Here is a 6,392-nt window from a genome sequence, read left to right as displayed (position 1 = left end):
CCCCTTCCTGTATCCCCAGGAAATAAAGTGCAGCTGGGTTCTTGGTTGCCATAGTGACTGCCACACAAAGAATTTGGGGGGAAAAACACCCCGGGGGCATGAAGAAGCAATTTGCTCTCAGCTCTGGGAGGCAGGGGGTGGAGGGAGGACACGGGGATGGGGATCGGAATCTCCTGGGGAGAAAAAGTTAAGAGAGGCCTCCCAGGGTAGGTGGTGTCGGGGAGCCTGGAACCTTCCATGCCCCCCCACTTCTACCAGTGATCCAAAAGAAGAGTGGGTGGAGGCACCCCCCCCCAGCTCTGGTGTGGGTGCTTCCAAATCCCAGGCCCCCCTTCCGGGGCCCAACTGGGCAGCTGTGAGCTCCTGGTGTCCACAGAGGCAGGACCTCCATGTGGATTTTTTTTTTTTTTTTTTTGAATTTCCAATTCCACCTCAGGACAAGGCACTATCTGGGGCAGTGCACAGGCCTGACACCCCTCAAATCCTTCCTCAAACTCAGGAAAGGGCCCGGCCTCACTGCCCAGCCCCTCCCCCCTCCTCCTTGGCTACACACGGAAAGGTCTACATATCCCGGGCTGTGGGGAGGAGGGTGGATTGGATTTAACCCCCCCCCCAGAGGGACCTACAGCCCAGTTTTCCTCCCTCCAGCTTCTCTAAACCTCCAAGAAAGCAGAGAAGGCACGGTGTGGTGGCAGCTGCATTTTTTTTTTAATCTGTTAATAAAACCGCAAGTGAATCAAATCCGCTCGAAGGGAAAGGGTGGGGGGGGTGCGGTGCAGCGAGGCAGGGGCCATGGTGTTTGCAGAAGTTGGAAATTTAATAAGAAGGGAAAATAAAAATAGCCACTGTGCCGGAGACACAGAGAGAGGGTTGGGAGACGTAGGTGGGTGTGGGACTCCAGGCTGGGTGGAAAGCATGAAGAAGAGACAGCCAGAGGGTCCCAGAGTCTGGAGAGGCAAGTGGGGGCACAGCTAGGGGCAACAGGAAGGAGGGGACTTGGAGTACCCGCCAAAACAGCCCGATTCCCTGGCAGGTTTTCCGCAGGGGTGAGCGGGCCAGAGAGGTTAGGGATTGGCAGTCTGAAAGCCTAGGCGAGGAGGGGCAGCTCCTGGTTCCTTGGTCTTTGAGCTGGTCAGGATACGCATCACACTGTTAGGGCTGCCATGAACAGCTGTGCAGGTGGCTCACTGCACAAGAATGCTAGAAAGAAGCCAGAGCAAGGGCTGATATCATCTCTTCCCCCCACCGTGCTCTTCATCCGCCCCGAAGAAAGGGTGCCTTTTAAGGATCCACAATAAAGGTGCAAACACCCTAAATGTCCATCACCAGAGGAGTGGATGAACAAATGTGGTCCATCCATACATTGGAATATGATTCAGCCGTAAAAAGGAGGACAGATCTTGACACACGCTACAATGTGGAGGAAACTTGAAAACGTTAAACCCAGTGAAAGGAGCCAGACACAACAGAGCACACATGACCCGATTCCATTTACGTGAAATGTCCAGAATAAGTAAATCCACAGAGACAGAAAGCAGACGGGTGGTGGCCAGGGGCTGGGAGGAAAGGGGAAGTTGGGGAGCGACTTAATGGGTGCCGGTTTCCTTTTGGGGTGACGGGGATGTTCTGGAACCAGGTAGAAGTGGTGGCCGCACAACGTGGTGAAGGTGCTAAATGTCCCTGAAGTGTATACTTCAAAATGGTTGATTTTGTGTTAGGTGAATTTCACCTCAGGAAAGAAAGAAAGAATGAAGGAGGGGCAGGGAGGGGGAAGGAGGAAGGAAGGAAGGAAGGAAGGATGGAAGGAAGGGGAAGATCCACATAAAGACGATAGCAGGGTCCCTGCACAAGAGTTATGACACCCCGTGTACCCCCAGAAAGCCCGGGATTGCCCACAGCAGTCCAATTCCAGAGCAGCTTTGGAATGCATTCGTTCATTCGTTCAACAAGAATTCACCGAGTGTTTATTTCATGCCAGGTGCTGTGCCGGGCGATGAAGGGGCTACACCCCTGCCCTCGGGCTGACACGCCAGTGAGGTGGTCAGACCGACCCAGCAAACACAGCCTCCGGTACATTAGGTGGGGGTGCGTGCCCGCTCGAGAAACAACAAAACCGCGTGGGTGGGGCAGGCGCTTTTAACTGGGTGTCCTCACTGAGGAGGTGACATCTGCACGAAGCTCCGGAGCAGGCAAAGAGGAGTCACGTGGTATGTGGACGAAGAGCATTCCAGGCAGAGGGAACAGCCAGTGCAAAGCACGGAGGCTTGTTACCTGCAACGAGTGACGCTAAATGTGAGTTGTTCCGCAGGAGTTAAGGTTCTGCTAGAGCCTCCCCCCCCCCCCCCCCCCAGTTCGGACTTGGATGAGGCACCAGCTGGACGAAGGCATAGGCAAGATCCCCATCACCAACCCCCCAAGAAGTCAGAAGTCTTGGATTTCTATCAAGAGTTGATGATCTCCGATGTTTACCAGAGGCAAGGCAAGGGTCACAGTAGTACATCCTAGAAACTACTTATTACGTGCTTCACGCTATCACATTCACTGATGTAATCCCCAGCGGCATCGAAAATGGTATGTATTATCTCTACTTTCCGGGTGGGGAAACTGAGGCACGGACCGATGAAGTGGCCCGGCCAAGTGAGCAAGACGCAGCTGTGAGTTTGAACCCAGGATGGCTTTCTGCGGATCCAGACGAACAAGGATCTGGGAGTTCCTCTCGAGGCCGCACCTTGAAGGGTTCGGAGGCCTCCAGGCCTGTTTTTGAGTTGCCGCTGGCCCCGGGGCTCGCAGACGGGGCGGAGGGTCCCAGGTGAGGGGTGGCTGTCAGCATCGGCGGGTGATTGATGGTTTAATCGCTCGCCCCGTGACCCTGGCCCTTCTAGCCCACGCTGCGCTGCGCTGAGGCAGGCGGTCCCTGGCGACAAGCAGAGATGGGGTAATTTGGTTACCGTAAAGAGAACGAAAATTCCAGAGGGAGACAGAGAGAGCGATGCGCCGACCGGGGGCAAAATGGGAGCCGGTTAGTCTGGGCTCGGATGGGAGGGAGGAGGCAGATCCCCAGTCCTTTTGGGGGTGGGGGCCCTGACAGCTCTCCGCCCCTCTCCAGCCTCATCTGACTTCCTGTCTTGAGAATGGAGAAGGCAAATGCCATGCGTGAGAGGCCACAGGGCACGGCCAAGGCCTAAGAGGCGAGGGCAGCATGTGGCCTCTACCTGAACCATCTGAGGGGGACACAGGAGCGAGGCGGGAGGGGGCTGGAGAGGGCGGGGGGCTCCAGGTACCGCGGTCAGAAGCCTCGTGTCATCCTTGACTTGACCCCTTTCTCGCTCTCTCTCCACTCACATCCAAACCTTGGACTTCTGCCCACCTCCGCGGCCCCGCCGGGTCCAGCCCAGCGTCGCCCTCCTGCACCTGCTGTCGCGTCCGGCCTGGTCCCAGGCTCCTGGTCTCGCCTTGCGGTCTCTTCCCCCCTCGGCCCCCAGGGGGCGCAGGTGAGCACCCGAGCCCGCTTGGGCTCCTCTTCTGCTCAGAACTAACGGCCACCTTGGCTTGCTCGCGAGTTCCCACAGACTTAGCTGCTTCAACAACACGTATGCATCATCGCGGGCCCTGGGGTAAGATATCAGCTGACTGCGAGGCTCGGGGGAAGGAGCCCTTACCTCCTTCAGGTGCGGGCAGAATTCAGTTCCTTGCGGTTGCAGGGGGGAGGTCCCCCTTTCCCCAGTGGCTGCCACCTGAAGCGGTGGCCTGCAGTCCCTGGCTTGTGGCCTCTCCCACCACCTTCAAAACCAGCCAGGAGAGACCTTCTGACATGGCCGTTCTCTGACGCCCTTTCTGCCTCACCCGTCTGCGTTTAAGGATTTGTGTTACGAGATTGGGCCCACCCCGTAGTCAGGATGATCTCCCTGCCCAAAGAGCCTTAATGTAATCACATCTGCAAAGTCCCTTTTGCAATGTGAGGTAATACGTGCACAAATTCCAAGGATTCGGACGTGGACATCTTTGGGGGGCCGTTGTGTCTGCCAGCTTCCTCACTCAGAGCAAAACCCAAGTCCTCCCTGAGGCCACAAGGCCCTGCACACCCCCATCACCTCCCTGCCCTTGTCTCTGACTTTCTTCCCCTCCCGCTACCTGGGACTTCTCACTATTCTGCAGACTCCCTGGGCACATTCCTGCCTCAGGGCCTTTGCATAGGCTGTTTCCTCTGCCTGGATTGTCTCCTCCCCGATATCTGCAAGCCTCCTCCCTCACCTCCTCCAGGTCTCCCTTCCCCAGGAAGCCCTTCTCTGATACCCTCCCCACACCCACCCCCTTATCACCACCACAAATCCACATTACTGCTTTATTTACTTGCACTCACTGGGATGTACCGAGGATATTTACTCGTTCGGCTGTCTCTTAGCTGGCTCTCTACTAGGGAGGTTCCTTGTTTCTGCTGTTCCCTGCTGACTCAATACGTTTGTTAAATGGATGGAGGGCAGGCAGACGGGGCCCCAGGGCGAAGGAGGACCTGGGGGCCCAGTGGAAGGCAGAACGGGCAGGTAGAGAGAGGTCAGTGCGGGGGAGGGGGGGACAAAACGACTTCTAGAGGAACCTTGGAATCAAGACACTGTAACAAAAATGAACAGCACGGAGCCACCCTTAACTCACGGGGTGGTTCCTCCTGCTCCTATAACGTGCTTTTACAGCGGGGTGGTGGCAGGGGTGTTAACTGCATAAACTCTCAGCTTCCTGACTTTTCTGCGCATCTCAGATCACAGATGCTCTAATGGTCACCTGAGGTCAGAAGGCAGGCTGGGCACGATTCAGAACGAGAATGTCCAGATCCCAGCTCGGATGGTGCTTTAGACTTAAATATTCTCCTCCTTGTTCTGGGGGCCCCGGAGTGGTGTGGGGGCCCGCCCCTCCCTCCTTCCTTCCTAGCCCTTCCTGTCACACTTAAGGAAAACCAGAGCTGGACAACTGTTAAAGGGATAAAGATAAATTTTTTTTTTTTAAACTATTTCAATAGGGAAAATGATATCTCAGGGTAGAACCAGGCTCGGTTCTGATTTACAGCCAAGGAGCCGGGTGGGGGGCAGTGGATGGAAAATTACTAGGAGGAAACATCAGGAATAAGGGGAGGTTCCAGCTCCACTGACTTAACTGGATTCTTGCTAAAACTGGATTCTATACGGAGGGACACAGAGAAGCCCAAGGTTGACGACCGGTCAACGCTCAGGATCTGAGCTCAGGGAGGGAAGGGGAGTGTAGGGGGGGTCACGTGGCGGTCCCCCAAGGGACATGTGCCACGTTCTCACCCCTGGAACCTCTGACTGTGACCTTATTTGGTAAAAAGAGTCTTTGCAGATAGGATTAAGTGATGAATCCTGGGGGGCCGAAGGAGCATGCGACTCTTGATCTTGGGGTTGTGAGTTCGAGCCCCACTTTGGGTGCAGAGATTACTTCAATAAACTTTTTTTTTTTTTTTTAATTTAAGAATCCTGGGATGAGATTCTCATCTGGGTGAGCCTAAATCCAGGGACAGGTATCCCTGTGAGGGACAGACATGAGAACAGAGACACCCCGGGAGAAGAGTTTGCAAACAGGCAGAGATTAGAGCAAAGCAACCACAAGCCCAGGCGTGGGGGCAGTGCCTGGGTCACTGGAGCTGGAAGAAGCCAGGGAAGATTCTGCCCTGGACCTCCCAGAGGCGGCTGGCCTGGCCCACACCAGGATTTCCCATTCTGGCCTCCAGAACTGGCAGAGAAGAAATTCCTATTGTTGTAGTTGAAGTCTGTGGTCCTTTGTTATGACAGTCCCAGGACACCAGGAGCCAGAGGGTCCTGGTGGAGCTGTTTCTGCTGTCGAAGGAGCCCTCTCACCCAGCCCCTGGTTCTCCCTTAGGACCTGCTCTCTGCTCAGCCTTTCTCCCCACTGAAACCAGTCATATGCTTGCGGCCGGAGTCCCAGCACCTCCTCCAGGAAGCCCTCCTGGAAACACCCTGTATTTTGATCTACCAGAGCAGTCACCAGCCCCTTTCTTCTGCCTTCCACGGGTCACAAAAGTCCAGGGGACCCACAACAGATTCTCCCGAACATCCTGCCAATGTTCTTCCTTTCCTGGCTTGAAGTGAGGGGGGCACCCGGCTCTGACCCTTTTCTCTTGATGGGGAGAGCACGAAGCTCACAGCACAGCCTCCTCCGGAGAAATCCTCATAAAACCCTCTCCAAACCTGCCTTCTTTCCCAAGCCTTTCAGACCCCGCTCACGCTGAGTCATGAAACCCATCGGGAGCCTTCGACTTTGGAAATGTTCACTGCGGTCTGGTGCCTCTCACTGGGCACTATATTTACTTATTTGGGGCCTGAATGAAAAAGTCCATTGTAGCATCCTGTTACTCAAGTAATATC

The 6,392-nt window shown here is 55.3% G+C and overlaps 1 long non-coding RNA gene across 2 annotated transcripts; it reads right to left on the bottom strand.

Moving 5' to 3' along the window:
• Positions 1-1,947: 1,947 nt before the first annotated feature.
• On the bottom strand, positions 1,948-3,522 carry LOC122236603. 2 transcript variants are annotated; one of them, XR_006214688.1, is made up of 3 exons: positions 3,368-3,522; positions 2,729-2,914; positions 1,948-2,271 (listed from the first exon to the last, which is right to left on the bottom strand). It is a non-coding gene; the product is annotated as an uncharacterized LOC122236603 (long non-coding RNA). The 2 variants fall into 2 exon arrangements; XR_006214689.1 differs by having other exon boundaries at positions 3,412-3,522.
• Positions 3,523-6,392: the final 2,870 nt, after the last annotated feature.

Source organism: Panthera tigris, chromosome A2 (genome assembly GCF_018350195.1).
Source record: "Panthera tigris isolate Pti1 chromosome A2, P.tigris_Pti1_mat1.1, whole genome shotgun sequence".
Classification (NCBI taxonomy): domain Eukaryota; kingdom Metazoa; phylum Chordata; class Mammalia; order Carnivora; family Felidae; genus Panthera; species Panthera tigris.
The sequence above is the reverse complement of the archived record's forward strand: the minus strand, read 5'-3'. Positions and strand labels throughout refer to the sequence as shown.